This window comes from Arachis hypogaea, chromosome 17, assembly GCF_003086295.3.
Source record: "Arachis hypogaea cultivar Tifrunner chromosome 17, arahy.Tifrunner.gnm2.J5K5, whole genome shotgun sequence".
Classification (NCBI taxonomy): Eukaryota; Viridiplantae; Streptophyta; class Magnoliopsida; order Fabales; family Fabaceae; genus Arachis; species Arachis hypogaea.
The window spans coordinates 78,476,520-78,496,469 of record NC_092052.1 but is presented as its reverse complement, the minus strand read 5'-3'; the positions used below and the strand labels follow the sequence as shown (position 1 = coordinate 78,496,469).

At 36.2% G+C, this 19,950-nt stretch overlaps 1 long non-coding RNA gene across 1 annotated transcript; it reads right to left on the bottom strand.

Annotated features, from left to right (window-relative positions):
* Window positions 1-9,095: 9,095 nt before the first annotated feature.
* On the bottom strand, window positions 9,096-13,203 carry LOC140173165 (uncharacterized). The gene is made up of 4 exons (XR_011875334.1): window positions 12,610-13,203; window positions 12,389-12,490; window positions 12,064-12,260; window positions 9,096-9,303 (listed from the first exon to the last, which is right to left on the bottom strand). It is a non-coding gene; the product is annotated as an uncharacterized lncRNA (long non-coding RNA).
* Between the last annotated feature and the right edge of the window lie 6,747 nt (window positions 13,204-19,950).

Sequence of the window (19,950 nt, the reverse complement as noted above, 5' to 3'; positions counted from 1 at the left end):
TTGAGCTTTATTTTTTCATTAGAATTCTAGTATATTATACCCTTTGACTATATATTATTATATTGAGCTTTAGAACTATCGTGACACTTTGTTATCCTTTGTTTTATGGCTAGAGGTAAGGCTTAGGATTATAGGGTGTTACATCTTCAACGGTGGAATTCGTCTCTTGCTCAACTACTCCTAAAACCTCAACTACTCTTTGCAATTTAATTCCCGTATCCTCTACTTTTATCAACTCATGCTTCAACTCTTCTTCTTCCACTTAAGGTTTCAAGCTTTCCTTCATCTTGCACTCTTCATTTGAGGTTGATTCCTCACATCCATCCATAAATTGCTTTGGTTGTAGTATGAACATGGCGAGTCTAGGTGGGTTAAGACTTTGGCCAAGGTAGCCATGATAGCGTCATGACACTTGATTGATTCTTGTTGTTCAGTGTTGACCAATGGAGGTTGTGGTGGGAAAAAAGATTCATCATATGGGAGAAAGTCTTCATATATGGGAGGTGATTCATAAGGATAAGAATATTGAGGCAGTGTATATGGAGGTAGTTGGTCAACGGAATTATGGGAGTAGTGATGTTGGAATGATGGTGGTTCATAAGGTAGATTATGAGATGGATATGGAATTTGATCCCATGGAGGTATTTGGTGGTGGAATGGGACTTAAGGGTATTGTGGTTAAGGATAATGTTGAGGATATGGTTCATAGGAATATGATGGTTGAGGTTGGTGATCATTGCAAGGGCCACCATAGTCAATTGGTTAGTATACACTATGGATGAGTTATGATCATAGTGGCACAGGGGAGGAGATTGCCATGAAGATTATCCATATGAATGAAGCTCGTCCCTCAAATAAAAATTCAACCCTTGGTGCACACCATCATTAAGATTGCCATTTTCTACAACATAATAACAACCAAACTCCAAGTCAAAGGGGGTGAGAATTCATAGAAAAGAGAGAAAATAAAAAAAAAAGATATCAAGAAACAAGAAAAACACAATCCTAACTACTAACAAAAACAAGAAAATAACCAAAAAGCAAGCTATTTACATATTAACACACTAACAATAGCCAATAATATAACAGTGCCAAAAACTTGATGGAGGGCTAAACGTCGATTTAGAATTTATTAATAGAATTTCGTTGCAAGCATAGTCTAGACCAACAATTAACTCTCAATCAATGTTTAATTTGATTGTCACAATACAAACCAAAATAACCAGGAGTAGAATCTTGGGTCGTTCTCCCTTGGAATTGCAATCAAGTGCTTAATTATTGACTTTGAAAAATGGGGGTTGTGATAACAATAAACAAGAATTTAAAAGACAAGAAAGTAATGCAAAGGCAATTAAACTCAAAGCAATTAATCAAGGGAAAATGAATTCAATTTCTAAAAAAGGTCTCGGCAAGGGTTTAGAGTCAAGGTTTTCTATCCTAGTCATTGACCACAAACATGGAAATTATGAAGAGTTAATCCCATTTTGTCAACTCTAACATCGAGGATAAGTCAAATAGGTGTAATTGATCTCAATCCATAAATCCTAGCCAAGTCACTAATTAACTTAGTGAAAGACTAACGTTAGTGGAAACGAAATCAACTAACAATCCTAAATCACCAATCAATATTGGATATTAATGACTCAAGGTCACCTAAGTCCTCAATCCCAGGCCAAGAGTGTGAAAAATTATATTAAAACTAAAAGAGGCATTTTATCAAACACTTGGTATGCACAAAAGAAAAAACATGATAAATTGCATGACTAGTAAAATCTATAACTACCAATTGTAAGATAACAATAATAACAACTCAATTAAGCAACAATAAACACCACAACATAAAATTGCATTAAAGAAAATCAAAATTCAACAAGAGTGTTCATAAACTAAAAAGTGGCTCAAAAGAGAAATTAACAAAAGAAACTACGAGAATCAAGGCAATAGAACAACAAAATATAAATGAAACTACACTAAAACAAGAATTAAAGACTAAAACAAAAGGGAAATTAGTTTAAGAATCCTAAATTCTAGAGAGAAAAGGGAGCTTTTTCTCTCTAAAAAACTACCCTAAAACCCTTGATCCTTCTTGAATTTGGTTTGAAATACTACAGAAATGAGTTGGATTGGGCTTGGAAAGGCCTAAAATCGCGACCCACGTGTTCACTTAAATGAAATCATGTGCCGGCAGTCATGTGTACGCATGAGGCATCTGTACGCATGAATTCGCAAATTTAAAAAACGTTCATACTCATGGGGCATGCATACACATAACTTGATATTCATGTATTTGCGTGAGACATGCGTATGCATGACCCTGAGATGCTCCAAACTCCATTTTTTCATGAATTCTCCACTTTTGCATTCTTTTTCCTCACTTCTTCAATCCATACTTGCGTTGTAAGCCTAAAATCACTCAACAAACATATCAAGGCATCGAATGGGATTAAAGTAAATTAAATTTAGCAAATTATGGGCGTCAAAAGCATGTTTTCATTCTTAATCACAATTTAGGAGGAATTCAGAAAACCATGCTATTTCAATGAATAAATGTAGGATAAGTTGATAAAAATCCACTCATTTCAATGCAAAATAAACCATCAAATTATGGTTAATCAGACCCTCCACACTCATAATGTTCTCTTTAAGACCACCCTGGTACTTGATGCACTTCCAACCCTCATAGGACTCAAGGGCTCCCTGACATACCCTTGAGAACCTAAAGAGTTCCTCAAACTTACTAGTATACTTGGCTACAGACATCGACCCTTGCTTCAGCTGCATGAGCTCCAGTTCTCTAGCATCCCTTATTGACTCCGGAAAATACTTCTTGTAGAAAGAAGTCCGAGACAACTCCCATGGAATATCCGCATTCTGAAGTTGCAGTAGTCAGCACTCTGCTTGCCACCAGTGTTAAGCTTTTTCCATCAGCTCATAAGCCGCAAACTCTACAAATTGATTATCAGGGACATGCTGAGTCTACAGTACATGCTCCATGGCTTGGAACTAGTTGTCTGCTTTAGTAGGATTTGTCGTTCCCCTGAAGGTCGACGGGTTAACCTTTAGGAAAGTAGCTAGTGTCATTAGAGTACCTCATAAGTTTTTCCCGATCCCTTTTCCATTTCCATTCTCTGCTAGTTGCCCCAACCTTTCCATAGCTTAAGCAGTTGTAGCAGCACTCGCTTGCATCGAGCTAGCTAGGTTAGTCATCGCCGCCATAAACTCGGCATGGTTATCAGTTGGTTCGTAACCTTTATTATCTCTCCATGTATGTGTTTAACCTTGTCCGCGAGTTGCCATTCAAGGTCCTATCTACACCAAAAATTGATTTCAAGGTGATCAGTCTCAATATCTCAAGCTCAATACTTCCATTATACCAAAATGGCACTCATAAACAAGCATGCTATGCATATGAAACAAATATCCTAAATAGCACGAAAGAAAAATGACCCATAGTATGTAATGTAGCACAATCGGTCCATCCCTCAGCTTACGAAGACGAACTGCTCTATTACCACTAAGTGTAACACCCTAAGCCTTACCTCTAGCCTGAAAGCAAATGATAACAAAGCGCCACAACAGTTATAAAACTCATACAATAATATATAATCAAAGGATATAATATAATAGAAGCCTGATGAAGATATAAAGCTCAAGGATGCAGAAAACAGAGATACAAAAGTGTGATGCATTTACACATGATAACTAAACGCGTAAAGGTAAAAAGGGATCATAGATACAAGATAAACTAGGTTTTTTTGGTCACAGTAAAAAACCGTGACCATATAGACCCTCTAGGTCACGGTTTTTTAGGGTGACAAAAAAAAAAGCTATGGTCACAGTTTTTTTGGAAAGGGTGACCATAGAGTACCTATAGTCACGATTTTAAGGGGTGACCTAAAGGGGTCTATGGTCACGGTTTTTTATAGTGTGACCAAAAAGGGTCTATGGTCACGGTTTTTCAAAAAAAGTGACCTAAAAGGGTCTATGGTCACGGTTTTAGGGGGTGACCTAAAGGGGTCTATGGTCACGATTTTGGGGGTGGCCTAAAAGGGTCTATGGTCACGGTTTTAGGGGTGACCTAAAAGGGTCTATGGTCACGATTTTTTAAAAAATGGTGACCTAAAAAGGTCCATGGTCACAGTTTTGAGGGGTGACCTAAAGGGGCCTATGGTCACGGTTTTGGGGGTGGCCTAAAAGGGTCTATGGTCACGGTTTTTCGGAAGGGTGACCTAAAACGGTCTATGGTCATGGTTTTGGGGGGTGACCTAAAGGGGTCTATAGTCACGGTTTTGGGGGGTGACTTAAAGGTGTCTATGGTCACAGTTTTGAGGTGACCTAAAGGGGTCTATGGTCACGGTTTTGGGGGTGACCTAAAAGGGTCTATGGTCATGGTTTTAGGGGTGACGTAAAGGGGTCTATAGTCACGGTTTTTTAAAAGGGTGACCTAAAAGGGTCTATGGTCACGGTTTTTTGAAAGGGTGACGGGTGACCTAAAGCGGTCTATGGTTACAGTTTTGGAAGTGACTTAAAGATATCTATGGCCACAGTTTTGGAGGATGACCTATAAGGATCAATGGTAACGATTTTTCAGAAGAGTAACCTAAAATGATTAGATTGAATATTATTAATTTTAAATTAAAAAATTATTTAAAACTTAAAACTAATTAATAAATTGATAAATAAATATTATATTTTTTATATAATTTAATTAAATTATGGTTGAATTTTAATAACTATTCTACCTTCTAAATTAGAAAATTATTTAAAATTTAAAATAAAGAAAGAGAGAAAGAGACGGAGGTGACGGCGCCGGTAGGACTGGGTGCCGCCGTCGCCGTCGTCGTTGCAGAACCACGAAGGAGAGGGAGGAAACGTTGAGAGAGAGGGATGTCGTCGAGCCAAACGCGAGAGAGAAAGAGAGAGGGGGCCACCACAATCCACGCTGCCGTTGGAGGGATCGTAGCACATCGCTGCTGCCGTCAAGATTGCGGTCGTCGTCGTCCAGTGTCGCCGTCGCGTCGCCATTGAAGAAGAGAACGCAGGCCAGTGGGCCAGGGGGAGGAGTTGCCGCCGTTTGTGCCTCCTGTCGCCGTTGCGGTCTCGCCATCCCTGCTGTTTGGGTAGTCACAAGAGGAAGCCGTGGCTGTCCGCGCCGCCGTCGGAGCTACTGCTCCATTTCGTCGATGTCTGCGTGCTCAGGTATGTTTGTTCCCTTATCCTCTAACCCTTTCACCCAACAATGTACCAAATTTCTAAGCTAAAAACCAAATTGAGCATTAGGGTTTTATTAAGTTATAATCTGATAACTTTAATGTTTTAATGTACCCCTTCACTTTTTGCTTGCTGTGTTAGTTATTTCTTGCTGGATTTCAACATGATTCTGTTATTATCAGTTGCTACCACCAATTTCACCCCACTCATTGGTACCAAATGGTGGCCTTCAATGCCCCTAGCATTTGGGGTTGACCAAGTGAATAGCAAAGATAAACCCAATAACCAAAGGGCCTTAGAAATATACTTCAGCTGGTATTATGATTCAGCAGCAATTTCAGTCATAATTGCCTTCACCAGAATAGTATATATCCAAGATCATCATGGATGGAAACTGGGTTTTGGTGTTCTTGCAGCACTCATGGGTTTTGGTGTTCATCAGCTGGTTTGTGCACTTTCTTCTTCTTCCTTGCTTCTTCTCTTTACATTAAGCACAAAACACATGGCAGCTTGCTCACTGGCTTTGAACGAGTAACCGTAGCTGCCTATAAGAACAGGAAGCTTAGATTACCAGCCATGAACTTGACTGGAATGTATCTTCAAAAGAAGGACTCTGATCTTCTTGTTCCAACTGATAAACTAAGGTTGAATCAAATCAAATCAAATCAAATTCTCACATTATCATTGTTGTTTTCTTTAGCTCATTCCATGTATGAAATAATAGTAAAACTCTTCTGGCATGTCTTTGTTTTGAATGTTTCTAAATAAAGCTTGCTTCATCAAAGACCCTGAAAAAGATTTAGCCTCAGATGGATCAGCCTCGACCATAGATGAAGTAGAAGAACTAAAAGCCATCATCAAAGTTATTCCCCTATGGTCAACCGAGATCATGATATCGCTTAACATTGGAGGCTCATTTGGATTGCTGCAAGCTAAATCACTGAACAAATAGATCACTCAAAACTTCCAAGTTCCAGCAGGTTCTTTGAGTGTGAAAATGATATTTATAATATTCTTGTGGATAGCTCTATATTGAAAATCCTAATGCAGTGTTGAATATGTCTGCAATATGACCTTTTCCTCAACTCTGCTTGCGTGGCATAGCTGAAGCATTCAATGTAATAGGCCAAAATGAGTTCTATTACATTGAATTCCCCCAAGAGTATGTCGAGCATCGCCTCATCCCTTTTCGGACTTGGCATGGCTGCAGGATACGTGTTATCTTCTTTGGTATTCAGAATTATGGAGAAGGTTACTTCTAGGGATGGAAAGGAAGGTTGGATTTCGGATAATATCAACAAGGGTCGCTATGACAAGTACTGTTGGGTTCTTGTGATGCTGAGTGCCATTAACATAGTGTATTACCTTGTTTGTAGCTGGCTTTACGGACCTACAACTGATCAAGAATCTAAAGAAACAAGAGGAAATGGTTCAAATGATGAAATCTTCCATTAATTGAATTTAGAAATCCTGGCATGTACAACAAGATATCCAATTTCCATTCTGGTTACAACATGCAACAAAAATGATCATTTGTGTTGATTATTAAGGTCTAATTTTTCTAGTAATTTCTATAGTTTTACCAGATTTTTTTAACTAGGTTCTTAATAGTAGTCATCTTCTTTGATCCCTTATGATTTAACTTTTTGCTTTGCTGCTGGTTGCTGTGTATTTCAAATCTTGCTGTTATGTTGCTAGTTTATCGTTTCTATCTTGGATGATTGTTCTTTCGGTGGATAGGACATTAACTGGCATGATTTGATTGTTACCATTAATATTTACAACAAAATATATAATATTGCTTAGCATGTTTAGTGATAAATATCCAAATATTTATATATTAAGCATAAGCCTAATCTAATTAATTAATTTCCAGCAAAATAAGGTTCAAAAGATATGCATGCATTGAATCCTTTTTGGAGAAAGAAACATCGAATCCTTCTTGGAAGCTCTCCTTACTACATCTACTTGTGGAGACCTTTTCATCATTTCTATTTGGATACCATCTTGGTTTTGTGCTTTATAGTTTCTTCTTTGCATTCTTCCTTGACTTTGATTGGTAGTCCAGTTAACTTTTCAATATTGATCCTCTATTTTTTGTTTTATCCAAAGTAGTCAATGAACAACTTGAAAGCATATCCGTGGATCTTGGCTCAGGGGAAATACCTGGGTAGAAGGTGAAACTAAAAATTCTAATACCATGCTTATTTTGATGCATTCTTAAAAGTTTCAAATAATTTGATCCAGTTTGATTTGTTTATTTATTGTTGTGTGGTTTTGAATGAAGGTCTGGTGGTGAGCATATGTCTTGGTGGTGCGTTAATTAGAAGTCTATTCAGTGGCTGGATTGCTGATGCAGTTGAGCATTGTAGGGCTTTCTGGTTGTGTGCTTTGCCAATGATAATTGGCGCTTCGATGAGGTTATATTTCTAAAGCCAGTATATTCTCTTCATCTTTAATATCCTAGGTTTCAATACATCTTTTTAGGCTATTTTTATTTTTTTTTTCTATTTTCCAGAGTTGCTTTTTCTAAAACATCTGACCTCACTCTGATTTAAATTTAGTCAAGTAGCAGATTCCCTTGTTCTCAAATGTGAATCCTTATGGCGAGTTCTCAGTGAAAATTTCTGTGTTTTCAATTTTTCAGTGCAGCAATAAACAACTTGTTTGGTATGCTTGTAGGATGGTTATTTGTTGGGACTGGCCTGTGTCTGGGCCCTCCTGTTGCTGCTCTGTATGTGATGGAGGTATGAAATCATGTTATATACTTATTACTAGTCATATGTGATGTTAAATAGACCCTTTTTTCGGCCTCAGGTGGCAGGTGTGTCTCAGGTCATCTACTTATGTTGTTGTTGTATCTGTTTACTCTCTCATTGTAATGTTGATTTAAGTTTGTCAGTAAAAATGTTGAAGAATATACGGAAGCATAATTATGTAGCAAGGAAGAATTACTGAAGCAGAAGCCACATTTGAGAGGCTTTTGATAGGTGCTTCAGAAGCAAAATTTGCTATGTCAGAATTATCTAAGTAGATAGAGATGACACTAATATTGTGAAGCTCTCAGGATGATCTAAATGTAATATATATTTTGATGTGTCTTGTACTTTTTGAAACAAGATTTTATCCGATATTACATGTAATAGATAAATTACACTCTATTTTGATTTGTCTTGTTTGGACAAAAAATATATTTAGCTTATAATGTAACTTTTATGATTTAGATTTCTTGAATTTTTGAGTTTTAGATTTATTTTGTGATTATCATTTTAGGATGTGATTATACTTTAAAAAAAAATTAAATTTCATAAAACGAAATAGGCTACAGTCACGGTTTTACAAAAAGGTGACTATAGATAAGCTATGGTCATGGTAAAAACTGTGACCATAGATAAGGCTATGGTCACAGTTTTAAGGAGGGGTGACCATAGAGGCTATGGTCATAGCGAAAAACCGTGTCCATAGATAAGGCTATGGTAACGGTTTCAGGGAGGGGTGACCATAGAGGCTATGGTCACGGTTTTAGGTGGGGTGACCATAGACACGGCCAAAACCATGACCATAGATAAAGCTATGATCACGATTTTGGAAGGAGTGACCATAGAGGTTGTGATCACGGTCAAAATCGTGACCATAGATAAGGCTATGGTCACGGTTTCAGGGAGGGGTGACCATAGAGGCTATGGTCACGGTGAAAACTGTAACATCCCTTCTAGCAAAATACCTTGCTTAAGTCAGGGTATTTCTACTAGAATGAACGTCACGTGACCTTTTCTAATATTAACTAAATTACTGAGCCTTTGTATCGATTTCGCGTTTCAGTTTTAAGAAAATGTCAGAAAATTTTGTTTTTATTCATTAAAGACATGTATCAAGGATAAACATTGCAAATAATAATAACAATCACATAAGTATTATTAATAGTAATTCTTATACATAAGAAGTCATATAAACCCAAATACAACACCTACCCCTCTGTCAAAATAAAACCTCAAAGGACAAGAGCGAGGGGACTCTATGAAAGCAATTAAAACCATAAAGAAAGCCTACTAATCGCTTGTAGCTTCATATTGTATCTTCAAACCTGTGTCACTGAAAGGGTGGAAAATTTGGGAGTGAGAACCAAACCACATGTTCTCAGTAGAGGTCGAGAATGCCGTGAAAGTAAAGAATAAAGTGCAAATAGTTAATTTCATTCAGAGACATCTAAAAGAAAATTAACCCTTTTTAAAAGCATTAGTTAATTCTTCAAAATCCTAGACCCATATTTTCTTTATAAAACTCTTAAAAGTTTCCTAGACTATATGAATGACCAACTTGTTCCAAGCATAGGTTCATTAAGTCTATGCTGAACCAGTTTGATTTTTCATACTTTATACAGAACTAGACCTCAAATGTACCAATCACGGCCTCAGGCCCAAACAACTCAATCAACATCCAATCACCACAATCCAAATAATCAGTTACAAACATAGGTAATGAGGTTCAAACACAATCAAGAGCAATTACATCAAGTATAGCAATTAGCAATTAAACAGAATTATTCACTTAGGCAAACCAATTACAATATACACACCTAAACAATATCACATAGATGCATATGATGAATGTCTAGTCCTAGTATAGGCCATGAGCTCATGTGTCGGTTAGCACCTGCATTCCCGACATTTATCTGGTCACGAGTTCACGATTTCCCGGATACGATTTTCCGTTCAAATAAATGCGCATATAATTATTAGCAGCTCTATTGAGACAGCCTCTGCTTTCTACTCGCAGGAAATATATACTCTTGGGAACGGAAAATTACTCTTGGGTTGCCTCAGGGCAACAGATAAATAAACAAACATCTCTTGGGTTGCATTAAGTAACAAACAAATAAATAATATCTCTTGGGTTGCATTAAGCAACAAATATATATATAATATCTCTTGGGTTGCCGCAAGCAACAAATAAGCAAACAATATCTCTTGGGTTACCTCAAGCAACAGACAATCATACAATAAGTACTTTACTCTTTCCTTTTTCTTTCATAATTGCAAATACGCAAGCGGGACTAGACCCACGCCCTTGCCAACAACCTCATAAACCAAATAATCTTTTCTTAAAAGAATCAGTGAAGTTATCATCAAGCCTTAAATTTATTTTAATTAAATCCTTATACTTTTTATAAAAATTTGGACATAATTTCCTCTAAAAATAGGACTTAACAACCCTTTCGGGTCCTTCTTTCTCAACATCTCACCAACCTCTTATCAGTAATTGCCACAACAATATATTCTCAAAAACATTTGATAATAGTATATAAAATCTATTTTCTTAAATTCCATATCCAAGTAATCACCAAAACAACATCGGCAATCTAATTTCAATTTTATTTTTAAAATATCAAACGAATTCGGAATTATGCAAACCTTATATCCATGTGACCGTCTCGGATTAAGCTTTCTATTAAACTAAAAATCACAATTTTTCACTGCCTCTAGCTTTGGAAATATAAGCAAAACTGTGACTGCTCTGTAGTGCCTTAAAACCAGAAGACAGCAACAACATACAACATTCGAAATTTCATATAAAATCCAAATTAAATCCAACCACCTTCAAAATTAATGTGGTTAAACATAACTTATCCAAATTTATTTCTGAATTGGTTCCAGGGTCATACCATTTTTAATGAAGAAGTTACGTAGCTTGGAAGTTAGGTAATTCTCTGCAGAATTCTGTTTTACAAATCATTGAGCACAACCTCTTCCAAGTCCCATAACATACTTATTAAAACATGGAAAACCCTGAAATTTAAATCACATATGCTAAACATACTTAATTTTCACCTCCAATTTATTGCATCTCAATATCTATCTAGGATCAAAAGTTATAAACTCTCAAAGTTACTAATTTAAGAAAACAGAATCTGGCTTTTTCTGCATAATGCATCATCTTTCAAAATTTCATATCTTTAAAAATACAAGTCCAATTGTTCTGAAATTTTATGGCATTAAAATAATAGGAAAAAAGTTTTATTTAAAATTGGTTCCATTTTAAAATTCAAACTGGAAAATTTCCAATAGAAGAAACAAGTTGCTGCTGTGTTAAACGTTCTGCAGAAAAACCAGATTTGACATCCATAATTCAAAAATTTACCATAAATCATAAACTTAATGAAAAAGTCTCAAATTCACCAGTCCAACTCCCTATATTCCCAAGCTTAATCCAGACTTAGTCCCACGCAAATCCGATCATCATAGAGTTAGTTATAGATTTTCAAAGTTTCTAATTTTATTTAAAATAGTGCAGAAAATCAGATCCACAATTTAACTTTGAAAAATCATAACTAATGTTCCAGTTAATATGAAACCTTCAAAATTGAATCTCAACAATCACACTTAATATAATTTACTTAACATTTAAATTCTCATTATTTCAGTCACTGTAGAGCCACTGATTCACTTTCAAAGTTGCCGTTTAATTTCAAGAGAACCTGATTTTCAGCAAATCATTTTGTATTCAAAATCCAACCCTTCAATACCCCTCAAAACCAATTCCAAATCAACCACCAACCAAGTTCATTAACATTACAATATACCAAATAACAGCTCAACGGCAACAAATCCAACATAACCCATTAAAATTCAGAAATTATCAACAATTAGTCATCAAACAATTCCCAATGCGCATAATCAATCAATATCACTAATCAACAATTCCAAATCACAATCTCAACCATTCCAATCACAATTTCAGCCACAATTCAATATTCGCATAATCAATCAATTACTCACAGCTATTAAATCTATTTGTAGTTATTCAATAAACCTTGTAGGTATTCTTAAATTGAAATCGTTTTAAACCCCCTACCTCGATGTCGCAATTGCATAATTTAACGTAACAATTCCCTTTCGTTTTAGTTTCATGGCAGCAGCGGTGACTGTCACACAACCGGAATGGCAAAGGCAGCAATCGGAACAGTAGCATTGTTAATCTTCACGGCAGTGACCGGGGTTGTAACCAAACAAAGGATTCAAATTGGATGGAAATTAAGAGCAATCACAGCCCTGGAGATCTCAAGACAAGGCACATACCGGGATCAACTCAGAACAAGTGTAGCAGTGATAATAAAATGTGTAAATAGACAATAATCAAAGAAAAGATCAATCCAGAATTAAAGTAGCATCGGACTCACCAATAGCAACTCTAACAGATTCATAATAGCATCAACACCGGTACTCCAAATAATAGCAGTAGAGAAACAGGTGCAGCAAAGGGGCATGAACGACAGGGACGACTAGGATCCAGATTGACGATGGCGACAACAATACAAACAGGAACATACATTATTGTATTCAGAATGAAAATATAGTAGAGAAATAAAATCGGGAAGCAGAGCACGAGCAAGAGTGTTACAGTTTCTAGAATGGAATTGGGAACGCAGGGGAAGCTGCTGTCGGGTATTTCAGTGGTGCTTCCCTTCAAGCTCAATGATGATTGAACTATGACGGCGAGCTCCCTTCAACGAAGGTGCTGATGGCGGTGCGCGGCGTTGGCAGCGACGACTCCAACGCGGCGACGAAGACAAAGCTTCTTCTCGGTCAGCGGCTTGCAGCTCACAGTTTCCTCCCAACATCGTTCTTCCTCTCCTCTTCATGGTTCTGTTTCCGACGGTGGTGACACGTGTGACGGGCTCCACGGCTACGCGGCGCAACCTCCTCTCTCTCCCTCGCGAGTTCGTCCCTCTCTCTTTCTCCTGACGCTCTTGATGACAGACGGCCTCCAAGGTGGCAGCAGGAAACTCAAAGGCGTTCAGTCTCTACAGCGACAGCAGTGAGACACCGGTGATGGCGGGATGGACGGCGGTTGGACGACGATGTGGTGTAGCCCCCTCTCTTCCTCTCAGCTCTCTCAGACGCTCTCCTCTCCTCTGTGTGTGTGACTGCATTTTGGGAGAAAGGGAGTAAGGGGTTAGGGTTTGTGAATTGGGAAAATTAGGGTTTCTAAATTAATTTGGGAATTTTGGGTTAGAAATAAAATATTTTTTAAAGGAATAAAGATAAATATGAATAGATATTTTGATAAAATTGAAGGGTAGAGTAATCTTAAAATTAAATATACTCTATTAAAAATATATAAGAACATTATTTATCAACATATTGTTAAGTTTAATTAACTATTTCTAGTTTAAATTATAAAATAAGTATATTAATCACATTTTTATAAAATGTACTTTAAACTCAGTATTAATTATTCGAATTAAATGATATAATTTTTTATTAATTTTCTATTATCAGAACTTAATTCCAAATTATATAAAATGATCAATTGTAATAAGATTACACAAAAATATTTATTAACTTAAACTCAAAGTATTTATAAAAAATCAATTTAATCATCCCTAATAAATTAATCTCTAAGAGCTCAACTAATAAAATAAGTCACAATTTATTGATAATAGGAGTTACTTAAATTAAAATATACAATCCTTTCTTATTTTTCAACTACTAAGAATATGCAAAATATTCAATTATAATAAAATTGCTTAAGAAGCTTAGTTGGTCTAAAATGAAATTATCTCCGAATCTATTTAATTATTTCTAATAAAGTAATTTCTAAAATTACAAAGTTTAAACTTAATAAGATAAAATCTCAATTTATTTATATTTAGATTTTAAAAATGCGGGATGTTACAAAAACCATGACCATAGTTAAGGCTATGGTCACGGTTTTAGGTGGGGTGACCATAGAGGTTATGGTCACGGTTTTAGGGAGGGGTGACCATAGAGGTTGTGGTCACGGTGAAAACCATGACCATAGATAAGGCTATGGTCACAGTTTTAAGGAGGGGTGACCATAGAGGCTATGGTCACGGTCAAAATTGTGACCATAGATAAGGCTATGGTCACGGTTTTAAGGAAGGGTGACCATAGATAAGGCTATGGTCACGATTTTTACGCGTGACCATAGATTAACCTATGGTCATGGTGAAAAACCGTGGTCTAAAGTGTCAGAATTTGAAAATTGAAACCGTGACCATAGAAACAGTGACCATATATAAAAAAAAACCGTGACCATAGACCTATGGCCATGAGAGAATAAGCCACGATAAAAAACCGTGACCATAGGTCCAAAACCGTGACCATAGATCTATGGTCACCCTTTTTACTAGCTATGGTCACAGTGTTTTACCGTGACCACAGGCCTTATATATATATATATATATATATATATATATATATATATATATATATATATATATATATATATATATATATATAGTATACAAAAGAGAACTAGATACAACCTGCGGAGTTTAGGTCGGCTCTCTTAAATAGAATACAACAGAGTTTTTGAAGTCAAACAGCAACATCCAATCTCTCAAGGTAAGCCTCTAAGGCAACAAGTGCAATATACAAAAGTGAGAGAAATACTACATTAAAATAACAAAAATACAAAAGATAATAATGATCCTCCACTCTTTCAGCATCCCACAAACTCACTGAGGTGGGTTGCAACTTGCATTTGAAAAAAAATAACATATGGAATGAGAACTGATAAACCACTATTTTATGATATATTTTGGACTGAATTGAATAGGTTTTGTCAACTATTCTGACACTTATTCATGTAAATTGCATGTTTTTAATTTTTCTTCCTAATTTTGTGCTGTAGTTGAAAACATACTTCCTAGGCCTTTAAATCACTAATTTTTAATCATCTGTTATTATCATTCGATGCCGTGATATGTGTGTTAAGTGATTATAGGATTTATAGAGCAGGAATGGCATAGAGGATGAAGAGGAAGCATGCTAAACTAGAAGGAACACAAGAATTTTAAGATTTAAGAAGTTGGAAGCGACGCGCGCGCATGGCTGATGCGCATTGATGGAGGAAAATGTCGGTAAAGATTTTCACAAAAATATCACGTTGCAAGTATAGTTCTAAACCGACAATTAAACCTCAATCAATATTTAAATTGTTTGTCACAAATACAAACCCAATAAAATTAACCGAAATATTTAAACCTCGAGTCGTCTCTCAAGGAATTGCAGGGAAGTGTATTTATTATTGGTTATTGATGACTCCATATTTTCTGATATATTTTGCCTTGATTTGAATGGATTATAGCATATGAACTAACACTTAAGCACCCAAATAGGATACTTTTGTGTTTAATCCCCAATTTGATCCTAAATGTGAAAACATGCAATTTTGTACTTTAATAAAGCAAATTAATTCCACTTTTATGTCATTCAATACCGTGATATGGTTTATGAGTGATTTCTAGCCTTGAAGCTAAGAACGGATGGCCAAAAGTGGAAGAAAGCATGTACAAGGTAGAAAACATGAAGAAAACAAGGAAAAGCACACACAGCGAAGTGTGCCTGCGCACTCTCTTGCGTGCGTGAACACAAGCAAGAATTTCCATGTGTGCGTACGCACAGGTCAATTTTCAGCCGAGTGTGTGGACGCACACGTTTGTGCGTCCGCACAGGTCCCTGCACGTGATCTCATTAATGAAACACGTGCCGTGCGAATTTAGAGACCCTTGGCTCATTTTTGGAAGGCTGAATTGCTGAATGGGAGTGCTATAAAAAGGGGATATCAACACATTTGAAGGAATTAGGTTTTGGTATTAGTTTTCATTGGTTTTAGAAGTAATTGTAGGAGCAGGAGTAGTGTAGATTGTAGAATTCTCTTAGGGTTTCATTTCCATTTCAATTATAGCATTTTATAGCAAGCTTTAATCTTTGATTTCACTTCTTTAATTGTAAGTACTCTCAATTTCCTCTTCAATTAAAGCACTTTTACCTTCATTTCCTTTTGGTTCAAGTTACTTTGTTCATATTGCAATTTTGTGTTTCTTGAAGTTTTGATCAATGAATTTTATGTTTTATGCTTCCTTTATGTTTGATTGCTTGTTTACATTTAGTTTTGTTGATAGTTGGTTATAGCCTCTTTAATTTTTCCTTACAATTTCCCATGTTTTACTTTATTGCACACAAGGTGTTTGTGAAAATGTCAACTTTAGATTTTGAGTATATTTTCACACCTTGGCTTATGGTTTGAGTTCCTAGGATACTAGAGTCATAATGTCCGACATTTAGTGGTAATTCTTGGGTAGTTAATTGACTCTTGTTTCCATTGACGCTAGCCCTTTATCAACTAGTTTGGTAAGTTGGTTAGGACTTATAGATTAAGGTCAATTATGCTTGCTTGAGTTACTCCTCGATGGTTGGGGTTGACTAGCCGAGATTGACTCATGATAATTACCATAGTTGTGGTTATGGCAATGATAGGATTCCTTGGACCCTCAATCTCAAGTCAAGGCTTCTTTTATGCATTTTCACTAGTTTTGATCTTGCTTCCTTTTTACTTACATTAATTTCCAATTTTGAGCATTCTTTAGTTCTTTTAATCTTTTGTTCTTTTGTTTTTACAAAACCCCCCTTTTTTTTGTCCTATCAACCAAAAGCGTATAACAATTCGATTGCATTCCTAGGGAGAACGCCCCGAGGTTTGATTACTCTCAGTTATATTTTGTTTTGAATTGGAATATTTGATTTGAGCATTATATGTTGGCTTGGAACTATACTTACAACGCCAATCTTATTTTGAGATTAAATTCCTAGCTGACGGTTTTGTTCACTATCAGTTATGAGATTGTATCTTTTTGGGTTTTGAGTTTAATAAGCAAGAAATGTAAATGACAAGAAAATAAACTAACAACTAAGAAAAGTCCTAGCAAGGGTTGAGATTCAGAATTCCTATCTTCATTATCATTGTCAATTGTGATGGGAATTGCAAATTGCTCTCACTTAGTTAACCTCTAACAATTAAAGGAAAGTTAAGTGAGTAAATCAACTTGAGCTTACAAGTCCTAATCAAAGACTAGAGTTAGTGAAGCTTAAGCCAACTAGCAACTTTCAATCACCAATCAACAAAAGACTTTTGATAACTCAAGAGTCTCCAATTAATCAATCCAATCTAAGAATATAAAAATCTAATTTAAAATCCTACCAAGCATTTTATCAAACACTTGGTAGGCACAAAATAAAAGCATGATAAAATTAACAAAGAATATTAAATCTAAACAACCAATTGCAAGCGTCAATGACTAAAAACAAAAGAGAGTAACACTAAACATGGAAAACATAAATTATATTAACAAAAATCAAATGTAACAAGAGCTCATAAACATAAAAATGGCGAAAAAGGGAAATTAACAAGAGAGGAAGATGAACTAAAGTGTTTAAACAAATAAAAGTAAGACAAAAACTAAATTAAAGGGAGATTGAACCTGAAATTAAGGAGAAATTGAAAGATCTAAACCTAAAATTATGTGAATGAGAGTTGAATGATTGATTCCCCCTTTCCAGCTCCACTCTGCAGCCTCTAATTAGTAATTTCGGGCTTGAAACTGGGTCAAAGCAACTCAGAAATCACCCCCAGCGAGTTCTATTAAGTGCAGCACATGACGCTTTGTCATGCGTACGCGTCAGGCACACGTACACATCACTGAACAATTCCTGGTCACGCGTACGCGTCATCCACACGTACGCGTCGATTGCCTCATGCACTGGTCACGCTGATGCTGCGATGCGCACGCATGGGTGACGCATACGCGTCAACAAACTGCAAGGCAACTATGAAAAATTGCATATTATTTTGAAGCCCCGGATGTTAGCTTTCCAACGCAACTAGAACCGCCTCATTCGGACCTCTGTAGCTCAAGTTATGATCGATTTAGTACAAAGAGGTCAGGATTGACAACTTAGCAATTCCTTCAATTTCTTGTGTTCCTTCCAATTTTTCATGCTTCCTTTCCATTCTCTAAGCCATTCCTGCCCTATAAGCCCTGAAAACACTTAACAAACATATCACAGCATCGAATGGTAATAAGAGAGGACTAAAATTAGCAAATTTAAGGCCAAAGAAGCATGTTTTCAATCCTAGCACAAAATTAGGAAGGAAAATGTAAAACATGCGAATTCTGTGAATAAGTGTGAGAATAATGGATAAAATCCACTCAATTCAGTACAAAATAAATCATAAAATAGCAGTTTATCAATCTTCCCACACTTACACATTAGCATGTCCTCATGCTAAGCTCAAGAGAACCTTAAGAGTGAAGAGGAATGGTAAGACTTATTAAATGCAACCTATCTATATGAATGCAACTACATGCAAAAATGATTCTACCTGCTTGGTTAAAAGTAAATCAAATTCTCCAAGAACAAATATGAAATGGGTTCCACTAATTCAAATCATAAAATGAAGTACAAATAGACTTGCAAGAAGAAAGCTCGTGAAAGCCGAGAACAAAGAATCGAGCATCGAACCTTCACCGTAAGGGTATACACACTAATCACTCAAATGTTTAAGGTTCTATTCTCTCAATTCTCTACTAATCTTGCTTTTTAAGGCTTACTCTTCTTCTACCAATCAACAAAAATTTAGTGCACAAATACACAGATCAAGAGGTCTTTTCAAGGGTTGTAATGGGGTTAGGGTCAAGGCAGGATTGTATTTGGTTAAGTGAACTAAAATCCAAATCTTGATTAACCCAAACTTTCCACCTAACTTAAGACAATCCATGTAATCAGAATATAAAATCTAACTATCCATTAACCATGTCTTCCTCATATTCATGCATCCCAATTTTGAGTACAGTACATATGCATTGCTATCACCATTTACTTTGGGGCATTTTGGCCTCTTTTATTATTTGCTCTTTTTCTTTTTTTTTCTTTTTCTCTTTTTTTTTCTTTTCTTTTGTTTTCTCAATGCATATGATTAAGGTATTGAATGCAAGAATATGTGCTTAACTATTTTTTTCACAAATTCACCAAAAATATACAACACCCAAAACCCTAAACCAAACATTTCCAAACCCAATTTTCCCACACTTAATTCATGAGCACTCTCACTAGTCTAAGCTAACCAAGGATTCAAATTAAGAACATTACTGTTTTCTGCTTAGAGTTAATGATGTGCTAAAAGTAAAGAGCAAATGGGGTTAAAAGGCTCAACATTGGTTTGAAAAGGATAATGAAAAGGATAAGGCCATATGGGTATGTAAGCTTAGTGAAAGAAGGCCTCAATCACTTAAGTGCATGCATACATCAAACAATGGAAATATAAAATCAAGCAAGACAAAGATCACAATTTTAGAGAGAACAAAACTGGTGCGGCAAAATCATGATTCACCACTTCTTCACAACTTCGCACAACTAACCAGCAAGTGCACTGGGTCGTCCAAGTAATAAACCTTGCGTGAGTAAGGGTCGATCCCACGGAGATTGTCGGCTTGAAGCAAGCTATGGTCATCTTGTAAATCTCAGTCAGGCGGATTAAATTGGTTATGAGGTTTTGATAATTAAAATATAAATAAAACATAAAATAAGATAGAGATACTTATGTAATTCATTGGTGAGAATTTCAGATAAGCGTTTGGAGATGCTTTGTTGCTTCTGAACTTCTGCTTTCCTACTGCCTTCTTCTAATCATGCGTGCTCCTTTCCATGCCAAGCTGTATGATCCTCTCGGATGAAAACAAATCCATGTACGATCTCTGTACGGCTAATCAACTGTCCGATTTCTCGTCTCGGATGAAAAATACCATGTACAGTTACCGCACGGCTAATCATCTGTCGGTTCCCGCTAGCGTCGGAATAGGACTATTGTCCTTTTGCACACTGTCACTGCGCCCAACATTCGCAAGTTTGAAGCTCGTCACAGTCATCCCTTCCC